Source organism: Neofelis nebulosa, chromosome 13, assembly GCF_028018385.1.
Source record: "Neofelis nebulosa isolate mNeoNeb1 chromosome 13, mNeoNeb1.pri, whole genome shotgun sequence".
Taxonomy (NCBI): Eukaryota; Metazoa; Chordata; class Mammalia; order Carnivora; family Felidae; genus Neofelis; species Neofelis nebulosa.
Window position 1 is genome coordinate 43131519 of NC_080794.1, and position 25885 is coordinate 43157403.

Here is a 25885-nt window from a genome sequence, read left to right on the forward strand (position 1 = left end):
TGTGTCTCCCTCTTTCTCTGACCCTCCCCTGTTCATGCTCTCTCTCTGTCTCAAAAATAAATAGATGTTAACTGGCTCTTGCAAATGGTACCTCTCCATCTCACTCCACACACACACAAACGCGCGCAGGACTGTTAGTGTGCAAGAGAAATACATTGTCGTTGCATTGATCTACAAAGATTTTTTTTCTGCGGCATACGTCACCCTAACCTAACCTGACCTAACCTGACCTAACCAATACGCTGAATTAGCTCAATGAGCCTACGCTATTTACCAATTCACTTGTTCCTCAGGGCCCCAAAGACCACCCAGGAGAAAAGTTACATCAAGGGAGGTTTCAGCTCAAACATAAGACAATACTTTTTCATGCACGGGTCTCAGTTCTGACAGTCAGAGGGCAGGTCCCCACTCCCCTGCTGCGCCAGCTACCAATGTGTTGCCTCTCCGCACCAAATGGAGCGGGACTCTTTAAACAAATATTTGACTTTTTTTTTTTTTTTTTTTAGTTAAAATTTTTGGGGGGCGGCTGGGTGGCTCAGTCAGTTAAGCTTCCGACTTCGGCACAAGTCATGATCTCACGGTTTGTGGGTTCGAGCCCCGTCGGGCTCTGTGTCGACAGCTCAGGGCCTGGAGCTGCTTCGGATTCTGTGTCTCCCTCTCTCTCTGCCCCTCCCCCACTCACACTCTGTCTCTCTCTCTCTGTCTGTCTCTCAAAAAGAAATAAGCATTGGCTCTCTCCGGCATCTCACCGCTGCGTCAGTGCAGGTAGGGGATTGAGCTGGAGCTAGCTTGAATAAAGGCTCTTTGCTTTTGCATCGGAAAAAAAAAAAAAAAAGAAATAAGCATTAAGAACTTTTTTTAATTTAAATTTTTATTCTTTTAAGTTGTGGTAAAATACACGCATTATAACATCTACCATCTTCGCTGTGAAACCATTTCCAAGAGCTCTTCATTTGCAAAACTGAAACTCTAAGGTTATGCTTTGTAACAGAGACATCTGCAAACGAGCTGGGCTGCTTCAGGGCGTGGTGTGATCTCTGCTTTTGCACTAATGAGTAGCCGAGGCCGGATGGTCTCTGGCAGGAGGATGGGGAGCCGAAACCAGCGGAGTTGTGTGAAGAGTCACCTGCTCATTCTCGCAGATCCTTCGCCCAAGCCATGCACCTTTGTGCAAAGTGCAAACAGGCTCCCGGGGGATGGGGAGCTGGTGGGGACGAATCATCCGAAAGTTCTTGGGGGGGGGGGGGATGAATTTTTTTAACCAGCCTCATAAGACCGACCAACAAGTTGAAAAAAGCTGAAGCAGAATGTCAGCTGCGTGTGCCTCTCGGCCAGGTATCCTGGTGCAGTGCGGAAACCATGCAGTTGTATGGAGCTGCCCTACGTGTTGGATGCTACCGTATCACCTTGCACGTGCCATCTCATTCTTGTACTTTCAACGGGGACCCGGGGGGGTGTTATTATCCCTATTTAACAAAATGAAAAAACTTAGGCTAAAAAAAGAAAATCAAGTGGATTGCCTCAAGCCACATAGCTGGTGATCAGAAGAGTTGTGGTTCTAATCCAGCCTCTTTACTTCCAGGTCCAGTGCTCTTTCCACTTCCCTGAAGCTGCCCCCCACCCCCCACCCATTCCATGTGGATGTCTATGTCCAACGTCACACCACGTGCAAAGCCAAGGACTCAGGCCAGCAGTATTGGACCACTGGGGCCTAGGCTCCCTACTAGCAATAAATAAATGCTTCCATACTAGCAAGAAATTTCCACGGGTGCCATAAGCAGGGACTACTCACAGTGCGCTCAGTCTTGCTTTAATGAAAATATTTAAGGTAGTGTCAAAACAAAGTGTTTTATTTTATCTACAAAGACATTCATAGGGGCTGAAGGATGCCATGAAACATTTGCTTCTGTAACATTCTCCCATTTCAATCCCCGACTCTGTCTGAGGATCTGGGCTCTGAATATCAAGCAGTGTATGTAATCTTCTCAAACACACTAGTTAGGAAAAAAGCAAAGGAAATACAGAGTAATTTTCTTTTTCATCTCCCATGCAGGTGATTATATTGCAGGACCGTATGGAGGGAGAAGCGATTTTGTTTCTTGGATAATGGAATTAAGTGGGTGCCTCCCGATTGATTCCTAAAAACACGGAGAAGCGGTGTTTATGTTCCCGAAACATGAAATCAGTAGAAACACCACTAGGTAAAGAAAGGGAAATTAGAAAGAAAATCACCCATCATCTGATTATACGACAAGCCATGAACATTCACACACTTGATTGTCCTCTGCAAGTCTGTAGAAAAGATGATTATTAAAAAAAAAAAAAAAGGCGCTGGTTTCAGCATGTTTTTTTGTTGAGAAGGGGCTGTGGTGGCTGGAAAGGAAAGTGTCCTGGAACAAAGGACGGCCCTCATTTTTGTGCAAGGTCCTTAGGGCTCACAAAGCCTTTTCCCACGTGTGCTCTTTATCCTCCTTGTTCTGGTTCGGACAGGCCCCCAGCTCCTCTCGCCCTCCTCGTGCCTGCTCCAGGCTTCACGTACTTGGAACGGCACCCTGGTTGTCACAGGCCCTGGTCCTGGCATTTCCGTCTGTAGACAGACGTCTGCACACTAACCTACCCTGCTGTTCCACAGCCCCGCTGCTGGATCACCTCCATTTTTGTCTCCGTGGCTTCCTCTCCTCGTGCTTTAGGATTTCCTTCAGTTCTGGAGCCACCGCCCTGCCTTGAGTGCTCCTGGCCTTGGGGACTGTCCCCTTTCCCTGTACTCCGGTGTCCTCTATAACCTCTCAGTGCATTCAATGGCTATCTTCTTGCAGGGGGTCTGACGACAGACCTTGCTCGTCTCTAGATTGAGGGGTCCCTGTGAGCAGGACCCAGCACAGAACATGGCTCAGAGTCTGCACCCAGGAAGTACTGGGTGAGCAAATCCTGCGAAGGTGGTGTCAGTGTCCCTATGGTACAAAGAAACTGAGGGTCACAGAAGCCAGGTGATGTGTCCTGTGTCCCCAGTGAGTTAGAGGCGGTGTCTGCTGGCATTCCTACTTGCTGTGGAGCTTGAGTCCTTCATAGACCAGGAGAATGGGGTATGTTTGAGGCCATGCCCTTTGGGGCTCAGGCTTTCTCTCTTAGAAGCAGAGCCTTGGGGTTAAGAAGCCCTGTGATGCATGCCACCGCTGGGTGGTTCTTTGCACGGGGACAAGTATGGGAGAGGTGACACTAGGGTTTGGGAGAAAGAGTCTCCACCTTTGCTGGACTTAAAGAGTGAACGGATTAACCAGGGCCAGGCTGGGACCCCAAATGGAAGGAACAAAGTTGGGTCAACTCCTTCAATCAAGATGTGCTTACATAGTCTCAATGATATGGGCACTTTCTGTCTCCTATTTAAAAGATAAGGCTAAAGGGGAGATGAAATTATGAAAAGAGATAAAATGAAAGCAAAAAGAAAGTAATATTCAAAAAGGACCTGCATGAAAGAGTAAGAGCCATCTGTGGGGTCAAAGGAATCACACAAGAGTAAAAAGCACAACCCTAATTATAGCCGCCAGAGGCTGCAAGCCAATGTTTGTGTCAGCAGCAAGGCGGGCCTTCTCCCCTCCTAGGCACCCCTGCAAAAAGCAAAGAGCGCCATTCATTTAACACACTTCTCCGGAAAGCCTACTATGCACACGTCCCCGAGGACGCGAGGAGTCTTACAGTCCCGGAAAAGCGATAATAAATGTCATAAAGAAACACCGTGACAATCTTCAACACATGCTGGGAGCCCAGAAGAAGGACTGATCATCTGCCTACAAGACGTGGGGACGGAGCCAAGGAGACACGTGAGGAAGTAAGCCAGGATGGGTGAGGGGACAGAGAGAGGGGGAGGAAAGAGTCTCCGGCAGAAGCAGCCACACAGAGAATCAGCAAACAAGCTTGTGGTGGCAGGGAGGAGAGGCTGGATAAAGAGCGGTGATGGTGTGGGGTCCTGGCCACCGAACGTTCAGTATGGAGGCCCTGGACTAACGATACTATGCCTCCTATTAACTGACTTACTCATCACAATACTTGGAGGCAAGCACTGTTATCAGCACACGTTAGGGAGAAGATCAGATACCGAGGTTACGTAACTGGACCAAGGTCCCAGGGTTGGTGTGCACTCAGACCCAGGTCTCTCTCTAAACCCATGCGCAAGACATTAAAATGTCTTTCAAGGTGTATTAGTTACCTATTGCTGTGTAACAAATTAGCCCCAAACTTTCTGAGGGTCACGTGGCTGTTGGCCGCAGGCTTCAGTTCCTTATGATGTGGACTCTCCACAGGGCTGCTCGTGATGGGATGGCTTGTTTCCCCAGAACAATTGATCCAAGAAAGAGAGAGCATGACAAGGCACAAGTGTCTTTTATAACCTGCCTTGAAAGTGACATGCTGTCCCTCCCATTGGATGAGATTCTCACCCAGCCAAATCCTCTGCCAGCACGTGGAGGGGACTGCACGTACGTGCAAATACCATGAGGCAGGGATCTGAGAAGTCATCTCAGAGGCTGCCTACTACACATGGCACCCTAAATTATTGGGACTTTTTGTCCCAGAAGGAAATGGGCAAGGGGGGTGGGGTGGGGGACCTGATGCATGGGCTCCTCTAGTAGGAACGTCAGGGGCAGAGTTTTATTATAACATATATGTAGGGAAGCCCAGTTTGACCCCCAGTGAGAAGCTCAGCTCTTCCCTTCCAAATATCACTGGCCACAGACTGGCCCTTTCCTCTGCTCCAGGGATCCCTGGGTCTGCAAGCAGTTTGTCTAAAGGTGTCTGTGCACAGGAGGTGCTGTCCTCCGTTTTGGTGGAGTTGCGGTGGGCTGCAACCACAGCTCTGGGGAGCCCGGGTGAGGCAGTCATGCTCCGAATGCCCTCGACCCCATGTGCCTGCTTCCTCAGGCTAGCTCATATTCCATCCCCTCTGAAATCGTCACCTCCGCACATCCCCGTTCGTCAGCCACTTCCCGCAGACCCGCAGCACTCCAGGCAGGCGGGAACAGACGCTCCGAAAGCTTTGGCTTCTCTTTTTGAGAATTTTCATCAGCACAAAACAATAAACAGAGCTCAGGGGGCCCTTGATGTCTCAGGGATGCATTTTAATTATGGTTCCTTTCCGAGAAGACAGACTGGCCCTGCTTCCTGGTAGACACCCACACTCATACGAGCAGAGCTGAACTTGGGGTCTTGGGGCCAGAGCATCCCAGAGTGTGATTGATCAGTGTGCAATTAACACTTCATTAGAGGGACACCCTTTGTCCACAGAAGCAAAGCTAGTTCCCAGAGCCCAGATAGGGACTCCTCTGACGACAAGGATCAATATTTCCTACCCATTTACAGAGTGATCTTTCTAGAACCCACTTTTGAGCACACCACTCTTTGCTCAAAACTCTTTTTACACCTCCCTGCCTTCAGGACCGAGCTCAGACTCCTCAGCCTGAATCACAAGCACTGGCCACAGTCTGGCCTCTGCCTGCTCCCCTGCTGCTTCCTGTCCCCTCGCCTCCAGCCTGCTGTCTTTCATTTCTGCTGCACTCAGATTCAACTATTTGTAGTCGGTGAATGATTGATGCCGTCTTTTACCTCTTGTCTGCCTCAAATGCCCTCCTCTTCCTAAATAGCATCTATTTCTGCTTCAGAATTAACCCTCACCCCCCACCATCACCTGGGCAATCTTCCATTAACCACCCCCAAGCTGAATTACATTCTCCCTTTCTTCCTTCTGCAGCTAGGAGACGACGGTGGTGCCGTGCCTTGACTCTGGGCTGCTTCCTGGACGTTCCAGGCTGTGGTCCCACTTTGGGTGAGTGTCCTCACCCGTATTCAGGAGAGCTGGCTTGTGAAGCTTAGTCACATGGAATGTCGCCAGGGGAGGGAGGACAGGCTTCTGCAACTCAGGTGACACAGGATGTGCCTTCTGTCCTGCATGACATGTCCTGCATGCAGTCCATGACATGTCCTGCATGCGGTCCTGCATGCGGTCCTGCATGCGGTCCATGACATGTCCTGCATGCGGTCCATGGGAGCGCATGGCGATAGCTCCTGAAACCCTTGCTGAGAAACAGAGGTGGTCAGGCCAATAGGAGACTCTGCCCTTTGTCAGCACAGGACCCCCGGGTTTGGCTGATGCTTGGCTGCCTCTTCAGTGGCTAAGGCTCCTTACTGCTCACGCCTCTGGACAGCTGGAGGAGAGAATTCAAGGGACAGCAAGGGCTGTGAGCAGACGTGGCATCCAATCCCAACACCACGGCGAGGAGTGTGGTTTTCAGCCAGTAACATACACTCGTGGAGCGTCAGTGGCTGACTGGTCAGGTGGAGACAGCATCCCAATGGGCTGGTGTGAGGGCCACACGAGATAACTCCTGGAGGACATAATGCAGCCTTAACTCCGTCCTTCCTCTCTCCGTCCCGGCATTCAAAAATGTGCTAAATGCCAACCGCATGCTGGGCCCCACGAGGAAGAAGCATGAGAAAGACACAGCCTGCCCTCAAGAGCTCACAGTCTAGTGTAAGAAGTGGCACGCGGGCATGAAACCTTCGAATTCAAAGTGATGAGTGACCTGTCCTGCAGGGAGGTGCGGGCCATGCCTTGGGGAGATTTTTCTGGGGAGCGGGCTTGCAGAAAGCTTCAAACCCGAGGGGATCTGGGTCTTGAAGGGCTGTTGCAGGCTTGGGGGCAGGGTGCCAGGATCCTGCCCCCTCACCGTGAACCGGAACCCTGTTCTGGAGAGATGAACATTCAGCCGCCAGGGCTGCTGGGCGGGGGTGGGGTGGGCTGGCAGGAACAGCCAGTAACTAGTGGGGACGACCGCATTCTCTGAGTCCTTTTTGCCAGGATCTGAGGAGGCCTGTTTACACGGGTCCCCCCTGCGGTCTCTGCTGCTTAATATGCCTTTTGAAAATGATGCTCAGTGGGATGTGTGCACATTTGTAATTACAAAGACGGGGCTGGTTTTTCACGATCTGTGCCTGCTAATTTCTCAGTCGCGGGAAGGGCAATAGCAAAAAGTCCAAAATACTCCTTGTTGAGTGGGTTCCCTGATCGCACTGCAGTGCTTCCTATGTACAAAGTGCTTTTATTCCTCCTCGTGAGGGAGGCGGACCCGCTGCTATTAGCCCAGAGGGGAAACTGAGACCCATAGAGGAGAAATGACTTGCCCGAGGCCGCATGATGAGTGAGCAGGGCAGGTGGGTCTGCACCCGGGGTCTCCTGGAAGCACGTCCGGTGTCCCTTCGTATCAAGCTGTGGCATAGAACAAAGGAGGGCTGAGGCAGGAAATTCCCAGAACCGAGTCTGCTTCCCCTACGAGGTGGGCATCCTGCCACAAGAAATGGCTCATCGGGAGCCACTGGGTGAAAACCCACATTCAGGGAAAGCCTTCCCAGTAACCGAGAGCCAGCCTGAGGCTTCCAGGAGCAGAGCCACACATGGAATGAGGGCGGGCTAAGATTTCAGCCAACTCTTTGAAACTGAGCCTGCGGTTGAAGTCAGGTCAACACATTCACAGGCGTTTTGGGCCCTATCGACGTCTGGGGTGGGAAACCCACCCGAAAGCTGTTGAAATGCAGGGGCCGGCATCGGTCTTGCAGAACAGTGGCTCTTTGAGTGGAAGGTGTTCGAGAATTAAGTTTCCCCAGTGTTCCCAGGACTCAGACTTAGAGCCAAGGGGGGCTGGGGCCCCCAGTGCCTGATGGAGCCACTGATAGGTCCCTGCTGGCTAGAAGTGATGACATTGGCAAGAAACTGATCTTTCTGGGGAGCAGAAACTCAAGAGCACTCAAGTGCAGAACACAAGGCAAGTTGTGTTACCTGCCACAAAGCCCCAGCTTTCATGCCTAGGGGAGGGGAAGCGGACCACTGGTGTTGGGTATCGGGGGTCCCCGACCAGCCCCAACCCTGAAGGAGGAGTCCGCTGTAGTGAGACCTCTTATCTTGTCTTGTACCCTCCTTCTTCACACAGGAGCAGGACACGCTCAGGCCAGAGGCAGAGACCGTGCAATCCACTTTCTCCCTCTGCTTCAAGGACAGGAAGCTGCGCCCCGGCAGCATCAGGACACTTGTCTCTGGGCAAGAGAGAGCATCAGACATGGGACTCAGAGCCAGGTCTCCAGATTCCCCACCGTTCACCTGGGCCGGGAAGAGAAAGAGAAATCGAAGCCCCCAGCCCTTTGTCACCATGTCGCACCCAGGCCACGGCCACAGCCACAGCACACCTACCTCTGGTCTCCTTCACACTCCTTTTGTGAGCCCACTGAGCGCTGTTCCTGGCCGTCAACTGATGCTCTCACGCAAGTGTCTGGCTAGAGCTGCGGGTGATGTTTGTTTAAAAGCTAGGACAGCATGTGAGAAGCAGACCCTGCTCGGCGTGGCTCCCTTCACGCAAGTCAGCCACACGTTCTCCCTGCTAGTCGATGCCTGCTTGGTTCTGGAGACCGAGGGCTTTAGGTGTGAACGTAAGGTGAGCGCTGCCCCGGGACGGTCCTGGGGGACAGCTGCTGATCTGCCTCTGAAAGTCAGGTCGGGTCCCTCAGGGCTGGCATGGATACAAGAAGTGGCAATCCTGAGGCAGGTGGATTCTTGAGTTGGATTAGGATGGGCACGGAGTTGCTGAAACGACGGGCAGCTCTTTCTCCATGTTTGCGTGCCTGGGCGTCTGCCTAGGAAGCCCCTAGCTTGCATTAAGCACTCAATTCTGAATCCTGGAAAGTTTAAGAAGCCATAACGTGGCCATTGGAAGGCATCTCCCAGCCCTGTCTGCAGCGTCCTCAGGCGTCTCATGGCGTTTGGTTGCATAGAGCCCAGTCTAAGCTGGAACATCCTCTTCTGGCTTCAAAACCTTATGTGTGGAAAGTCTTGGTCATGACTGGGTGACCCAGGCTGCTGGAAATGCCACATCATTTTTCTAGTAACTGTATTCTTTCTGTAGGACAGTCACTCTGAGGGTAGGGGTTTCTGGGAGGGGGCATGTAAAGTCTCTGTGGTATAAAGAAGCCTTTCTTCTGACGTGCAACTTGAAAAATGATCCCCCGTTGGGGAACGCCATGACACTTCATGTGTAACATATACAAACGTCCCCTGGCAACTGTAGTCTGGGGAACCCGATATGGCCTGAGCCTTAGGTGTGCAGAGAGATGGTAAGACTACCAATATGTTGACCTCCTTCCAAGCTTCCTCCAGTTAAGAAAGGACTTAGGGACAAAAATGAAATAATAAAGTTGGAATCATTGAATACCAGCTCTAAGAACTTTAGTTTTCTCAGCTGTGACATGAGACTTGTGTGAGCATGTCCTTAGTAACCTAGTGAGGTCTTACCCACAGAGGTAATATCAAAGCCCAACCCTTTGGCCCTCAGTCAAATGCCCACAAAGAATCCCGGGGAAGTGAGTCTTGAGAATGAAATGTCTTTGTATTCTTGTGGGATGGTCATGACTCGGGAAAGGTATCACAGAATTAGTCACATAAGTAAAACATGAAACTTTCATTTTCTTGGATCTGTTTTGTTGCTACTGCACCAATTGGAGACAATTGCCCCAAATGCAATCCCTTTGAGTAAATGTCTTCCCCAGCGATCGGGGTACAGGTGTTTTCTAAAGGTTGCAAAGGGCCTTAGAATCATGGGGAGTCAGTACTTGGGAGTGCCCACAAGACCACCTAGTCAAGTCTTGCCATTTTGTTACAGGGGTTTGAGGCCCAGAGTGAAAAAGAGACTTAAGCACTTGATCTGTGCCCATTAGATTCTCCTCTACAGAAAGGAGACAAGGAGTGGAGAGAAGAGTTTCCAGCTATCACAGGCACTGGGGTTTGAAGGTCACACAGCCTTGAGAACATGGGAGGCAGGTTTTGTTTGTTTGTTCACGTTTGCTGGGATGAGTAAGCTGTTGAACACATCAGTCTTCAGAGAGTGGGGAGTGGAACCATTGAGCAGGGAGGCCTTTTCCTGCCCTGGCTTCCCTGCAACCCTTGAAATGCTACTTTAGTGGAATGAACTAAGTTGGTTCATTGACATGCAGAAGAGCTGTGGCCAGAACAAGAGGTATCGGGTGTGCAGAGCAACTGGACTAAGTGACCTCCAAGGGCCCTTCAGCTGGAGGCACTCTGGTGTCAGGAGTCTTGGGTTTCAGGGCTACTGGAGCTCCACTGAGACTGTGGGTGGTCTCTGGGAAAGAGTCCCTGAACTCCTCGGGGCTCATAATATGGTCCACAGACAAACAGCATCAACATCACCAGGGAGCTTGCTGGAGACGTGGAAACTTGGCCCCACCCAGTCCTCCTGAATCAGAATCTACATGGTCACAGCTCCCCAGTGATTCCTATGTGCATTAAGTTTGAGAAGCAGTGGTTTAGGAAATAGTCTTTTAAAAGAATAAAGGATGTAATGGAGAAAAGACCTTGAGCAGAGCCATGAGGGTGGGGTGGTAATCCCATCTCCAGAACAAACTCACCGCGTGGCCTTGGGAAAACCATGGCCATGCTCAGAACAGCAGCTCTCTCATCTGAAAACGAGGGGGTTGGACTGGATGATCTTTTTTCTCTAGCCTCACAGGCATCTCTGATATGAGATGGGAGGGGGAGCCCCACTCAGCTGAAGATCAGAGAGTTTCTTGCTGTGTAAAACACTCCCTAATCAGCCTTATGTCAAGTCCCCCGCCCCCCGACTAACCACAGTGACAAGTCCCAAGAGTGCACCTTGTCAGGCTGTGAATAAAGTTCAGGCAGCTTGGTTAATTACCCTGACACTGACTAGAGTTAGCTACCCAGCAGCCCGGGAACTTGTCTTAATGATTATAGGAACGTACATGCCATGCCTTCCGGCACCGCCACCACCTCTGCAGCCTTTGTTTCAGAGCCTCGGATTCCAGCAGAAGGTCCCCAAGGCATTAGGAGTCCAGGTAAGTCCCCCTTGCCCATTGCACACGAGTGTGAGGTCATTTTCCAGATGCGTCATTAGCGAAGCCTTGTAACCATAACAGACAGCTCGGTTTCTTTCTCTCATGCCTCTGCTTGGAACCTGTTCCAAGTTCTCCACTGCTGACAAGAGAGAGCTGTGCAGGATGTGCTCCTCATAATTCTCCAGTCACGTCCCCATTAATGTCTACGTCAAACCCTCTGCCCTGACCCCAGAGGGCTATACTTGGTTCCCTGTAGCTTCTTGTTTCTATCAACAGATGAAAACATGTACTTTCTTCTCTTTGCACACGCTGCTTCTGCTCAAAACACTCTTCTCTGCTCTTGACTGTAATCCTTACTCATCCTTCAGATTTTACTGTCTATATCGTCTCCCCCCAGAAAGATACAGTGTCCCCCACGTTTATGTCCCCATATATCATGTCCCCATGTTCCGGCTGAGTGCCCACATTTCTGTAGAGTCCTGTGCTATGTCAGGTATATGAGCTATCACACGGAATTTGAAGAGTTTCCTCACAACACAGTGAACTCTGGGTTGTCTGAGACCATGCCTGGCATACTAAACATCTAAGCTCCGTGAGGACAGGGACTGTTTTCTGTATCGTCGATAGCTGTATTAAGAGCGTCTTGTACATCGCCTGACACACAACAGATCCTCAGTAAATGCCCTTTGAAAGAATGATGAAATAAATTCCCTGTGCTTAAGATGGTGTCTGGTGCACGATGAATAACCAATGTTGGTTCAAAGTGAATGCGAGGATGAATGGAGATGTTTCCATTTTCAATAGTCTGGAGAGTGAAAGCTCATTAGAACAGACTGCTTGATAACCTGAAGCCCAAAGGTGCCTACAGCTCAAGTTAGCTCTGGAGAGGTGTGACACCAGACGAGGAGGTGAGACTCGTCTCGTGGTTGTGGGACCTGCCGTGATAGGTGCAGAGAGGGACTTCTATCAGAAGATTGCTATGGATGAATGACCATAGGGAAGTGTGAGGGCCCCACTCTCTCAGCCAGTGTGCACAGCTTTTCTTGTCTGTGGGCTGTCTGAGGGCCTAGAAGGCTGCTCCCAAGCCCAGCCTTTTATCTGTATCAAGAGATAGAGGCAAAGAAGGGTTCTCTCAACAGGCCCTTTAGAGAGGAGAAGACATTTTCAATTTTTACAGCCAGCAAATAATATGTAACTGAGATCAGAACCCACCCCCTATAGGCCTTAAACCTGGGTGTTTTCTGAGCATCATGCTCTGAAAAAAGCTGGGGAATTTTTTTCTTTTTTAAGCAAAGCCTACTTAAAAATATCCATTTCTTTACTTGTGGTGGCAGCAGTGGGATAAAAGTCCAATGTCCACATGTGAAAGTAACTGGGGGGAAATCGAGGCATTGCCGGAAGGTTCTCCTTTTTTCTAAGCCACTTTGGTCTAGGGTGCTCAGCTGTTCTCTCAAGGTCCAAGGTTGGAGAAGAAGAGTTCTACTTTATTTACTTCTAAAAGAAGATGTCTCAGTGCACCTGGATGGCTCAGTCGGTTAAGTGTCTGACTTCAGCTCAGATTGTGATCTCACAGCTTGTGAGTTCGAACCCCTCATCGGGCTCTCTGCTGTCAGTACAGAGCCTGCTTCAGATCTTATGTCTTTCCTTCTCTCCTCCCGTTCCCTGCTCATGCTCTCTCTCTCAAAAATAAATGTACAAAAAAAAAGTAAAAATAAAAAGTAAAAGAAGGTATCCCTCCCTCCCTTCTTTTTCCCAAGCAATCTCTCACCCTAACCAAGTCACTTCCCAGGGAGCTGTGTCGAAAGGTTTCTTCTCACACGACCCAGAACACAGAGCTGAAGAAACAGGATGAATGATGGTTAAGAATCCAGATTTGGAAGTCAAACACATGTGGGCTTAAACTCAGCTTTACCACTGATGAGCCATGTGACCTTTCCAAGTGACTTAATCTCTGTTTTCTTATCTATACATCGGGAACAACAGTAGTATTAATCACGTGGCAATTTTATGACATAGTGAGATAGGTACAAACAAGGTATTTAGTATGGGATGACAAACCCCATCCACTACTCCAGATTAAGAAGTTCTGAAAACTGAAAGCATTTTTCATAACTCATTTGGCAGTAAAATCTGATCTTACTTGAACTCACTTGGCAACAAAATCTGACTTGAACTCACATAGAATTATTCAGAACTGTTTTTGTGACTCTCCATGTGTTTTGATGCAGAAATATTGATGTGTTTGATTATAGGGTAATACCTCAGTATCCACCAGGAGTGTTAGGTAACACAAGCCACATGCTGTATGCACCATATTACCTTTCTAAAGTCTAGAATGGTTTGATTTCCAAAATACTCATGGCTCCGAAGATGTCCCACAAAGATTGTAGACCGTAGAGTACCTGGCCATGTTGACTACTCAGTACCTGAGAACTATTGTCAGTTCTGCTTCAGGGGGTTTCCCAAGGACACCCAGAGACTTGCTTGCATATGAGACTGTCCTCACGTGTTATTTACTCCACAACTATGACCTTGACCAAAGATATCTCCTTGATGTTCAACTTGAACTTCCTCCCATAGAAATCCACTTCTTTAGATATTTCAAGCTTTTTTGGTCATTGAGAGATCACTTGTAAAGATGAAAGTTGAAAATCCATTGAGTGAGAATTGAGAGTGAGAAGTACTCATAAACCAGGACCAGAGAAGAGCAAGACATCGAGTCATCGAGGAGAACATGTGACCCATAGGGCAATGATACTAGTTCTACACCCAGAGCCAGCTCTGGAAGTTAAGTAGAACTTTGACACATGGGAAGTTTTAGTTGTACACAAAGGGTAGAGGAAGAAATCAGATTCCCAACGTCCCCCTCTTTCTTTATCAAAAGAATGTGGGAAAGTTTGTAACAAAAGACACAGATCTAATCTCCTTAACATGGGATTAAAAGATCAAATGTTATATACATAAAGCAAGGGAGAAGGGATAAGTTAAAGAAGGTTACTCCATTTAAGTCAGAAGTCTAGCTCTGAGTTTCCTGGCAGCAAAGGAAAAAAGGAAAACATGATGCTTACATATTCTCATAGTATGTGTTTTGAGTACCTATCGCTGCATAACAAGCTGTCTCAAAAGTTAGTGGCTTGAAATAATCATTTTCTTTTGCTCAAGATTTTATGGATTAGGGATTTGGAGAGAGCTGGTTGGGCAGTTTATCTCTGGTGTGCAGGAATGATTTCCGAGAATGGCTGCTATAGTCTTATATCTGGTGCATACCTGCTCTTGGCTTCTCTCCCCGGGCAGCACCTCATCCTCCAGGGCCTCTCCCCGGGGCTCGGATTTCTTACCGCATGATGGTCTTACAATATTTGCACTTTTTACATGGCAACTGGTTTCTCAGAGATAGGAATAGACTCTGTAAGACAAGTTAAGGTCCATGCTCAGAACTGGCACAGCATCAATTCCACCAGATTCTCTCGATCGAAGCAGTTAGAGCGTCTGCCGGCATTTGAGGTGCTGGAGAAATAGACGCCCACTCCTGACTGAGGTGGAGGACAAGGTCACCTTGCAGAAGAGCATGTGGAATGAGGGGTATTGTTGTGATCATGCCTGGAAAATAATCTGCTACAACAGGATAAAAGGAAGCCTATACATTTGTCAGGAGGAATGACATTTTTCTAGCCCTGAACCTGTAAGATGAATTATGTGGCATCTTTTCTAGAGAACAGTCATCGCACACTGACAATGTCATAAAAGCCAGTTTGAAGAAGATGCAGAGGGGCGCCTGGGTGGCTCAGTCGGTTAAGCGGCCGACTTCGGCTCAGGTCATGATCTCGCGGTCCGTGAGTTCGAGCCCGCGTCGGGCTCCGCGCTGACAGCTCAGAGCCTGGAGCCTGTTTCAGATTCTGTGTCTCCCTCTCTCTGACCCTCCCCCGTTCATGCTCTGTCTCTCTCTGTCTCAAAAATAAATATAAAAACGTTAAAAAAAAAAAAAAAGAAGATGCAGAAAGAGCTCAGGATTTTATATGCCTCTTCTTTTTTTCTTTTTTTTCTTTTTTCTTTAGTTTTTGTTTATTTAAGTAATCTCTACACCCACTATGGGACTCAAACTCACAACCCCGAGACCAAGAGGTGCATGGTGTTTTTCTTTCTCTTTTAAAAAAAAAAAATTTTTTTAACGTTTGTTCATTTTTTGAGAGACAGAGAGACACAGAGCATGAACAGGGGAGGGGCAGAGCGAGAGACACACACACGCAGAACCCGAAGCAGGCTCCAGTCTCGAGCCATCAGCACAGAGCCCAGTGCAGGGCTCGAACTCAAGAACTGCAAGATCTTGACCTGAGCCGAAGTTGGACGCTCAACCCACGGAGCCACCCAGGCTTCCCAAGAGTCGCATGCTTTTCTGACTGAGCCAGCCAGGTGCCCCTATCCTTCTTGATTCTGAAAGCTGAAAACTTTGTCCGGGAGCTCTGGTCCCCGAAATTAGTGACAGCTCTTAGAATCAAATTTTGCCCTTCAACTGACTGCTGATCATATAATGTAGCAGCATCACGTACTGTGGGAGCCATTTAGCCAGGCACGTGGCCCCTGCCCTCCTGTCAGCCGGGCTTGCAAGAAAGGCAACACGCATAACAGTACAAAGTGTTAAGTGTGGACCTGAATTTTTCAGATGTGATTAGAGAACTGCCTACATTAAATTTGTGTTAGACACGAGATGTTTAGACACCTAGACACAGGTGTTTATTAAAAATCCAGAAGCTTGGCCCCATCTTTCCCTGCAGAGACCTAGGGAGCTGATTTGAACATGCTCCCCAGGTGATTCTGAGCATACTAACATTGAGGGCTCCACACAAGAGTCCACTGTGAGAGTTTAGAGCAAGATCACTACCAGCGGCCAATACTAATTGAGGACTTCCCCAGCTCAGGGACTATTCTAGGTGTTTCACATCCCATTAGCTAATCTTCACAACAGCTCAGTGAACCATTTTTCTCCATTTTTGGATAAGAAATTGGAGACTCGGGTTTCTGAACCTCTCCGTAGTCACACAGTTTCTAAGGGCTAATGCCTAGACTCACCCGAGGGGTCTGGTTCCAAAGACCTTGTTGATGGGTTCTGTGAGTCTAAGTGACCAGAGAACACTTCTAGAACCCTCTATCCCATGCCAGGGTGCTATTAACTTCCTGGGGCATAAGACTGTCTCCCAGACATTTGTCCTGGCACTTGTAAGGCAAATGTGGAAAAATTCAACACAACGAGTTTGGTCGACGTGCTGTCTTCAGAAGACGGCAGGGAGGAGAGCAGCCACTGGCCTCATATTTGAGTGCTGGTATCTGCTAGGTGTTTAGCCCCTGGACGAGGGGTTTCACTTCATGTAGCCACAGGCTGCTGGTGTGTGAAAGGGGAATTGTGTTGGGCCACATCCAGATGTTCTAACACCTCAAAATTCGTGCTGAGCCCTGGATGGTCTGAGGTAATAGCCCCATGCCTCCCACTGCTTGTGCATTCACTGATTCACTGCTTGTTTCATTCATTCAGTCCCTCCAACAAATGACTTCTCTGGGTCTGCTATCTATTGCACTCAGGTCTCCGAGGAGTAAGTGTTTAAAGTACCCACTTAATAACTTAAATGCTGGTTTTGCCCATCTCATTTCGCTTCTCAGCCCTCCAAAGGAGTCACCTGTTGCGTGTTTTGTGTGGCCCCCACCCACCTTCAGGACCACTCTCTTGTTTGTGGGGGAAACTGAGCCCTCTCTGACCGCCATGCTTTTTAACGCTAATGGACCACCATTCCCTGACCTCCGGCCTTTGGGGTAAACCCTCAGCTTTGGTCCCACTTCCATCCTTTAGCCCAGCCGCTTTCCTTTCACAGCTGAAGTAACAAAGGTTAAAGCAGATGACAGCCATTTCCAGAGAGCGGGTCCTTTGCCCCCAGGACGCTCTTGTGGCGAGACACAAGGACACCCAGCAGAAGAAAGGCGAGGTGAAGCTGTGGAGGCTGAGGAACCCTCGCGTTGGATACTCCAGCGGTGGAGTTTCCTCAACAAAGTGCAGAAGCCCGGTAGAGCGGAAGCACAGCACAAGGCTGGGGGCTGGGGCAGGGAAGTGCCCTCACCCCTGCGGTGGGGACTAGAAAGCTACCCCTCTGTCACCTTACAGGTGGGGAAACTAAAGGGTCCAGAGGAAGGGAGCTCTTTGTCCAGGGTCGTAGCAAGTCTTGGGCAAGAGGGAGGGTTGGGGGGATAGTGCGGGAAAGAAAAAGCAAAATAAAGCCCCACAAAAGAGAATGTGACACTGCATTCCACCGGGCAGCCATTCTCTGAAGATCCCTGGTGTTGGCACCGAAGACACGGACTCCACCTGGCGTCTCTGTTAGCCCTGAGCATCATTCCTGGGCCTGGGTCTCCTGGCTGGGCCGCCTCCCTGAACCAGCCCCTCCCCTGTTTCACAGACTTTCTCCTTTTTCAGAGTTGCCAACTACAGCCTTGGGGGCTTCACCCTGGCCTCTGCCAGCCTGCTGCTGGGGGGAGCAGGGGAGCTGTAGGCGTGTTCCTGGGGGGTCCTAGGTGGTTAGGTGGCTTTGGGTTTATACCAGCAGGAGAGGAGGCAGCCGAGTCCGGAGGTGCGGTCCCTCTCCCTCCAAGCCCTGTGCCCTGTGCCCCGGCAGCTTTCTTCCCAGTTTCGGGCCTTCTGGGTAGTGCTTAGCGGGTGTCTCAGCTTCCAGACCAAGGCCGGCTGTTCTTGGCCGGAGGCGAGATGTTTTCAGCCTGGAATGCTCCGTGCAGACGTGCAGACGTCTCTGCAGGGGTGGGCGAGGAGTGGGTGAGGGCAGACCTCTCCACTCATCAGCATTCAGAGCGTGACTTCCCCACTCTGCCCCCTCGGTGACTTTACATGTTCGAGGACAGCTTTCAGAATGCCTCCTGCCTTGCTCCTTGCACTTGGGAACGGGTGGGGGGAGCGGTGCGGGGGACTATATGTGGAATTTGTTGAGATCAGGCAGAAGGAAGCAAAGACACTCTCTTCTGATGCATGACATGTGAGAACGTTCTTTTGACAGAAGCAGCTCCTAGTAATAGTAACAGCTCCCGGGCCTTCGACAGGCCCCAGCCCAGAACCTTCAGCACCCTGCCAAGTTCAGCAGCAGCCCTCGGCAGGAGGGGGTGGAGAGTAGGGAGGCAGAGGCTGCCTGGGGAGAGGCAGAGTTAGAGGGGGGCAGAGACTGAGAGATGGGGCAAGAGGTGGAGGGAGATCAGGAGAGTGAGGCACAAGGACAGGAAGTCCAAGGGGGCGGTGGCTGAAGAAAGGTGGAAATGGGCACTCAGAGATTGGCGCCTGGCTCCCAGCATCACTCACGCGCCCCCTTAGCCCGCCCAGGGGCCTGTGGACAGCTCCCTGCCTGGAAGGCCCGGTGGCTAGCCCAGCCCCGAGGAGGGAGGGAAGTGCCATGACATGCCAGGATGCCCGCCTCAATACATTTGTGAACCTCTGTGGCCCACAGAGATTTTCAGACCCCTTGGTCTGTAGCTCAGGAAAGTCGCCTTCTCCCTGATGTCAAGATCTGGGAGCTCTGGGTCATGCTATTTCTTTCAAAAAGAATGTCGTGCTAAAAATCAAATGTAGCCTTTTCTCTTTTAAAAATAATTTTTTCCCACCCCCGCTACTTCACTACAAAAGAAAACAATGCAAGCTCATCACCGAGAACTTGAAAAATATAAAAAGATGCAAGATAAAATAAAACATGAATTATAATCACATCACCTCATGATAACCACCGCTAGCAATCGGAAGGTTTTCTTTTCAGTTTTTTGTCAGTGCGTGGAGCTGTATAATTAGCAGTAATAGACTGCAAGCACTTTATTAAAGAGTATTTGATATCACCATCTTATTAGTGTATGTATTCGAATCCATGGGTGAGGCTTTCTGTGTTGAGGTAATTTAGTTTGTATCTAACTTCGCTACCATGAATAATATTTTAATACATATCGTTTTGCTTACATGCTTGCCCAAATTTCCAGTTGTTTCTTCTGGATATATACGTACATATATATGTCTCTATATCTATATCTGTATCTATATCTATATCTATATCTATATCTATATCTATATCTATATCTGTATCTGTATCTACCTATCTATATAATGTGTATCTATTTATTTTTGTGACAGAGAGAGAGAGAGAGAGCTAGAGAGCAAGGAGCAGAGAGAGAGAGAGAGGGGGGGAGAGAGAGAGAGAATCCCAAGCAGGATCCACTCTGTCTGCACAGAGCCTGATGGAGGGCATGAACCCACCAACTGTGAGAAAGTGACCTGAGCTGAAATCAAGAGTCAGGTGCTTAACCCACTGAGTCACCCAGGAACCTCTCTTCAGGATGTATTTAAAGAAAGTGACTTATTATGTCAAAGACCATGGACTTTTTAACACACACCCTCTCTTTCTCTCCCTTCATGTACACACACACACACACACACACACACACACGCACATATGAGAGACAGCAGAGATGTAACTTTCTATAAAAAACTGCTCAAGAAGGCTGGTGTCCCTACTTCTGCTGTGGATCTCCACCCCCACCCCCCACCCCATTCCTCTATCACTCGTCTTATACACCAAGGTTGAATCAAACCTCTTGAAAAGACAAATTTGGTCCCATCAGTTCAACACCTTTATTGATTCCCATTACCTGGTATCTTCCACATAAAGAAGAAGTGCACATCTACAACTATCTTTGCTCTTTATCTGCATTTGCGTTTCTGCACAATTATCACATACCATCCGTGTCTGGATGGAGGCCCTAAAGGCACAGAGATGAACCAACCATCGACTGTACCCTTAATGAGCCTACGGTCTGTTGGGTTAAAATAACACACAGTTCCTGGCCTGCTGCCCTGCTTTACTTTTCTTTATAGCACTGACAAATAACAGTATTTCATTATTATATTATTACTTGTTATCTGTTGCCTCCATTATACCATAAGCTTCACAAAGGAAGTGGCTTTCTCTGTTTTGTTGACTTCTGTGTCCATAGAGCCTGGTATAGAACTTAGAATGTGCAGTTGCAAAGTTAATATCTGAATGAATAAATATACTCTGTGATATTGAACTTCCACTTCTTTTTGTTGAGCTAGAAAACTTGGAAATGAGACAATGCTCAACTTCAGGAGTTTATTTCTCAAGATAATGCTTGAAATATGACCTGTACCCTGTCATGATATCAAATGCCAGCATGTCATGTCCCTGAAAACAACCATCACTCCCTCTACTGCTGGGCTATAGAAAAGGGATAATACAAGATGAATTTTATGGCAACTGTTTGGTGTCCAGAGGAGACTCCTAGTTCAGACTCTCTCCCAGTTGAAGAGATACATCAAGCTTAGCAAGTTACACAGCAGTGAAGCTCAAAGAGAATATTCACTAGGCTCTCTGAAGCTGTGATTAAAAGAGATGAAATAAGCACTTCTCTGCACCTCTTCTGTGGTAATGATTTCTGGGAGTGTATTTAATAACCGTGAACATTCATTTGAGTGGTTAGAATTCTTTCCCAGTTACTTGTTCACTTTTGATACTAATGGCAGCAATGGGACCAGAAACCACTGAAAGGGCAGTACTAACAAAAGGAGTGACAGGATTTCAGGTCCAAAATGTGTCATAGAGGCTCCCCCCACCTCTTCCTTTATTTTTACCTTTATTCAGTCTTTCTGTCATAGTCTTTTCATAGAACCTTTTTGTTTCCTTCCGTTAATTTTTTAAAACCAAATGGAGAGTCCCTATATTTTAATAGGAAAATTTAATCCATTTACATTTAGTGTAGCAACACTTTTACACAGTTTTATTTCTTCAGTTGTCTTTATACTTACTCTTTATTTTATTTTGTTTCTTCTTTTCCTCTGCTTTATTTGACAGTTTTTGTTATTCTTCTTTCTTCTTTGTATTCATAATTTTGACTCAATTTTTTTATTACACTAATATCTTCCTTCTGTTTCCCCACACTCATAATTAAATACATGCTTCACTCTCCTATGGAAAAAAAATGCCAAATATTTTTTCTACTGCTCCCCCCCTCACTTCAAAATTGTATGGCCTTTAAAATCCTTTTAAATTCCCCACTCTTATTCTAGATGAGACCTTTAGAACCCTTTTATTTTTACTTCTCTTCCTTTGCCCCCCACCCAAATCCCAGTTTTTCCCAAGATAGTTTTATTATAATTAGTTTCAGACTGTTATTAGGTTTTCCTATAATATTGTGTCATTTCTATTTTAAGATCATTATTTAGCACTTTCATTACACATTCCAAGGAACTCTATAATTATCCACTTAAGTTTAACTATATATAGGTTAATTACTCACTGCTGTTCCTCTCTTTCTCTCTTCTTCTTTTTTCCTGTATTCCACAGTCTCTGTTCTGATTCAATTTTATGGTCTGAATCCTTCCTTTATTGCTGTCCTAGGATTGTGTGGTGGTTTTATAATAAGTCCAAAAATTCTTCACTACTCCTTTCTTCATGAGGTAGTGCTTCATTCTCTCCCCTGTGTGTGGCTGGATGTGCTTCCAACAAGTAGAATGTAGAAGCAACAACATGTGGCTTCTGAGACTAGGCCATAAAAAGCACTGTGGCTTCCTTCTTGCTGTCTTTTTTGGATAACTAGCTATGTAAGAAGCAAGTTACCATATTCAGAGCACTCGAACAGCTCTATGGAGACATCTGTGTGGTTAGAAGTGGAGGCCTCATACCATCAGCCATGGGAGTGAGTCATCTTGGAAGCAGGTCTCCAATTGGTTCCAGTCAGATCTTCAGATGACTACAGCTGTCACATTGTCAGACCCCATGTTGAGACACCCAGATGAAACATCTTCATCTTCTCATTACCTCCTTGGCTACAAGGATGGTGAGGACCCAACCTACCTGTTCAGCCAACCTGATCATGTGGCCAGGAACACCAAGTGATTGTCTCAGGAATACACCTGGCCTATGTATGAGGTTCTTCTCCTGGTTTCTCCAAGGCTGAGATCTCTCCAGAATTCTTTATTGTTCTGATGTCCTTGGTGCCCTCAGCTGCTGAGACCCCAACTCTTGCCAGGATCAGAAAGGAAATGAAATTCTGCATTCTCTGTCAGACTGGGGGGATTGCTCACAATTGGCAGATCTGCTTCTCACTGACCCCAGCACTCGTGACCTCTGGAAAAGGAACTGTGGTTGGATTAGATGTGGAGAGAAGCCATTTCCTTCCCAGAATACCATCTATCTCTTGACAATTCCTTGACCCTGGAGAGAGGTGACTCCCCTGTCCTGCAAATGTTCATTGTCTCTAATAACATCCTACCTTGACATAGGTTATTTGGGCCTGGAGTGGCCTCCTCCACTGCACCGTGAGCACCTTGAAGTCAGTGATAATACTTCACTCTCCCTTGTTATCCCAGTGTCTGGAGCAGCACAAATGCGGGTTGGAGACTTGTGAGTTAGAACTCATCTTTTTTCCTTGGTGGCTTGATTAAACACTGGCCTTCCCCTTTCATAGAGAAGGTACTGGTGTGCCCACTGAGGGACCTCAAGACATATGTACTGGAATAGTTGGAAGTTGGGATGGGGTTATACCTAAATATACCTAATATCTTGCCTGAATTCTTTTGCTATTACAGCATTTGCTTCAGGGAATGGCAGAAGGTGTGATCTGTGATCCATTGGGCTGGAGAAGATAGATAGAATCTTTGTTTTGTGCAACCCATATGGGTTCTGACACACGTCTTGTAGTCTACCATGAGAGGCTGTCTTAGTAAACCCAAAAGAGTGAGTTTGGACTCTAGGCTACCCACAGAAAGCCTCTATGGCCTTCCCACAATGGGATAGAGAGCCCTGACCTGGGCCATTGTTTCTCTGAGGGTGTTCTAGGGAGCATTTTTTCCATGAGTTACTTTGTGAAATAAAGATACTTGTGAAAAAAAAAAAAAAAGATACTTAGAACACTTGCCAGATCATGTCATAGAGTACATTTGAACATTGCATAAACAAACACAAAGCAGAAAACCAGTAAAGAAACCAGTTTAAATCCAACAAACTCAAATTTCTCAGACACACTTGACTGTGGACTTCATCCCCCTTTTATCATATAATGTCATTCAGCAATCTGTGGGAGTACTTCCTGTGGATCACCCTTTGGGACTGACTGGGATCCAGGATTCTGAAGGGACCTTGGGTTTCATAAGGAGTTCATTTTCCCTTTAACTCTGAGGAAATAAGGCCTACAGCAGCAGCTCTCAGAGCATGTCCCCAGACTGGTATCACCTGGCAACTTTTGGGAAATGCAAATTCTCAGGCCCCACTCACTCCCAGTGAATCAGATACCCCAGGGCTAGGGTCTAGCACTCTGCGTTTCAACCATCCAACAGGTGGTTCTGATGGACGGTTAAGTTTGAGAACCGGGTGGTTAGGAAACAAACTCAAGCCACATTTCAGCTCTTCTGCTTAACACCTTGGTGATCTTGGGCGAGTTTTTAAAACTCTCTCCATGAGTTAGTACCCATCTCATGAGGTTATCCCAAACACTAAGTGAATTAAAATATATGAGGCACCTGGAACAGTAACTGTGAGGTGTTAATTACCAGTAAGTAGTTATTATTGTCATTATCGAATTGTTCTCTAAATTTCCACTGTATGGGTAGAGTAGGGTAACAGGTATTGACCTACGATGTGATGGGGTTGGGCTAAGGTTGGGCAGGAGAGGGCATGTTGGTGTCATAACATTGTGACATGTGATCTCTGACCTTAAAGCACACAAGACATTCCTGAGCAAGAGGATGTTCTGCCCTGCGACATTCCAAGAAACATCTTTTTTAGTACGGTTTATGGTGATTAATTGTGAACCACCAGCCTTGTGAGAGGAGGAGCTTAGAGGAAGTAGGACCATCTCTAGCTGGATTTTCTGCATTGGCCTCAGGTAGCGAATGAAATCTCAAATTCAGCAAATGCTCTTTGGATCCACAGACAAGGCGCTTGTAGCAATGATCTAATTTCAGTTTGTGTCCCAACAAATCTGCTGACATAAGAGCCTCAGCAAATTGACAAAGATTGTCTTATGGCGGAGTCAGTACTTGAACCAAGGCCTCAGACTCTCTGTGCGGTGTTCCTACTGTATTACTGTTGTGTGTCCCATCTGGAGGACGCTTGAAGAGCATCAAACCCAACCAGACTGATCTACAGAGAGAAGATTGAGGTCTAAGGGGGCCTGCGTTGTCTCCAGGTTGTACAGCATTGTGGCTGAGCTACTTCTGGAACCTGGGTCTCCTCCCCTAAATTCGATGCCCTTTATCAAGATGTGGCTGAGTCCCCAGCGTGATTCTGCTGCTCGATGTGGTGTGTGGGTTAGATCTTGAAGGTCTTCATCGTTTTCTCTTCCAAGCATCATGGCCTGAGTAAGGAGGGTCAGTCCCCTGTGGTGGGTGGACATGGCTGGGCTGTCAGTTGCTCCCTCCTACCCCAGAGGCCCCTATCTAAGGTCTGAGGCACGCTTGGCTGGCAGTCTGCAGGAAGCTCTGGGAAAGCCAAACAAAAGGTAACTAGAATGTGCCACAGGGGGCCCATTAGCTTCCTGGAGCCTCCCGGAGCATTCCCAGGAGGGATCATCGCTGGGAGTGTGTGATCAGCAGCAGGCACGGTCACAGGCAGCTGCTGGCATATTAATATTCCAGATAAATGGCTTTTGGCTCAGGCAAATGATCCTGCTTGGAAGCAGGTTTCTCTTTGAAGCTCCTAAGAGGGGCAGCTTGCAGAAAAAGGCAGCTTTGCAAAATGATTCCACTGGAAACCCTCTGCTCCCATCCGTCTCTGTTTATTTTGTTCCTCTGTCTCTCCTGATTCATGGCAGGCCCAGAAGAAAGGAAGAGAGAGGCAGCTCAGCTACATGCATCCTCAGGGAGGAACTGTCAACAATTAGCTGGGGCAACAAAGCCGCAGCGCCGGCTTGCAGGACATAGAGCCCATCACTGCCCTACCTAGCTCTGCCGTTTCCCAGCAGTGTGACCTTGGGCAGGTTACTGTTCCTTGCTGAGCCTGTTTCCTCAGCTGTCATATGGGGGAGTAATACTTTCCCCCACACAGTGGTTGAAAATTAAATGCAGCCAGATATGTAAAGCACTTAACACAATGCCCGAGGGTAGTTGAAGAGAGATGCCAATATTACAGAGGCGGTGGCTCAGAGCAAGTGGACATACCAAAGGGGTGACATTAATTTATCCTCAGTGTCTCTACTCACTGGCTTCTGAGTCCTTTTGGGCCTGGGGTCATGGGGAATGTATGCAGATATTTCAAGCTTAGGGAAACTCTAACCCTAATTTCATAGGTGGGGAAACGAAGGCCCAGAGAGGGGAAGCAACGTGCTGAAGTTCACACAGCAGATGAGATGCTAGAGTGTAGCAGAGCCTTGCTTTTCTCCATCTTCCTCAGCACAAAAGAAGCATTCTCAGAAGGGGCCACGTTGCTCAGGACTTGCTCTCTGTCCCTGCACTTGGAAAGGGGCGTGTTTGTTATTGTGGGTCCATCCCTGGTGGACCAGGCCAGGCCGGACAGGCAGGGAGGCGTGTGGTGTGGTCATTCCCATATCTCAGTTGCACTGGGATGGCTTGGGGAACTGTTCAGAGCAGGTGGCAGGACTGCCCCTCGGAGCCACCTGGTGGGTAGGTCTGTACTGGGGTCCAGGCATCTGAGTGTCTACAGTTTTCCCCTCTATGTGCTGTACAGGAGCAGGCTGGATGCCTGCTGGGCTAGGAGACCGGAACCCCTCACCACTAGGAGGGACATTGGTCACTGACCTCTAGATGACCCTGAGCAAGTTACTTTTCTGAGTCTCAGTTTCTTCATCTGTGAAATGGAGAGAAAATGCTCCTCTTTTCAGGGGTGACTGTGGCACCAGCAGAGAACCTGTGGTGGCTGTCCACCCCAGGGCCCGGTTGTCTGCACTACCTGGGCCAGTGTAGGAGTGTTCAGCACAGTCCGGAGAC